The sequence below is a fragment of the Mastomys coucha genome, unplaced genomic scaffold, assembly GCF_008632895.1.
Source record: "Mastomys coucha isolate ucsf_1 unplaced genomic scaffold, UCSF_Mcou_1 pScaffold20, whole genome shotgun sequence".
Classification (NCBI taxonomy): domain Eukaryota; kingdom Metazoa; phylum Chordata; class Mammalia; order Rodentia; family Muridae; genus Mastomys; species Mastomys coucha.
Genome location: NW_022196903.1, coordinates 115,466,110 through 115,466,922, shown reverse-complemented (window position 1 = coordinate 115,466,922; position 813 = coordinate 115,466,110). Strand labels below are relative to the sequence as shown.

Genomic DNA, 813 nt, shown 5'->3' with positions numbered 1-813 from the left:
TCCATAGTCTCTGCATTAGCTCCTGTCTCCAGGTTCCAGCCCTGCTTGAGTTCCTGTCCTAACTTCCTGTGTTTATGAACAGCAATTTGGAAGATGTGAAAGTGTAAGCTGAATAAGCCCTTTCCTCTGAAACTTGTATTTAGTCATGGTTTTTATCACAGCAGCAGAAACCTAAGACAAGTGGTGTGTCTGAATGCTACCATGTTCTGTTTTCAATACTGATTGCCATAGCGACCAGACTTCATTCTTACCAACAGCATAGAGTCATGATACTGCTGCATCGTCACCAGCACCTAGTGCTTTTATGTTTTTAACTGTAGCCATTCAGCCTGGGGGAGTTAACATCTCAGTTTACTTTTTATTTCCATTTCCTTGATGGGTAAAGATGGTGAGCATTTTTTTCACATCATCTGGAAAATGTTCTGTTAACTTATGTGTTTATTAATGGCAACGATTGGTACTTTATTGCAGCCGCGTGCAGCTACATACGGATGGAGTCTTCTGGACGAGAAGGAACCTAGGAGAAATTAAGGGAATCGGATGGCAAGTGGAATAAATAAAAAAAAAATGGGAGCGAGGCATGGTTCTGCTTTCAGATCAAAATGTATTATTCAACTGAGAAACAAGCAGGCAAGCAAAACCCCGCCCTCAGTCCGCCAGCATCCCGTGGCCCAATCAGCATTTTCATCGTTGGTCTTTGGAGGCGGGCATAGCTGTTAGCAGGAACTTGGAGAGAAGCAGAGAAGGGATTCAAACAAAAGAGCTTTGTTTGTCTCACCCCAGGTAGGCGAGCTTTTGGCTCAACCCCAGGTA

The 813-nt window shown here is 43.7% G+C and overlaps 1 long non-coding RNA gene across 1 annotated transcript; it reads left to right on the top strand.

The window, feature by feature from the left end:
* Nucleotides 1-276: 276 nt before the first annotated feature.
* LOC116098314 lies at nucleotides 277-573 on the top strand. The gene is made up of 2 exons (XR_004121807.1): nucleotides 277-388; nucleotides 472-573. It is a non-coding gene; the product is annotated as an uncharacterized LOC116098314 (long non-coding RNA).
* Nucleotides 574-813: the final 240 nt, after the last annotated feature.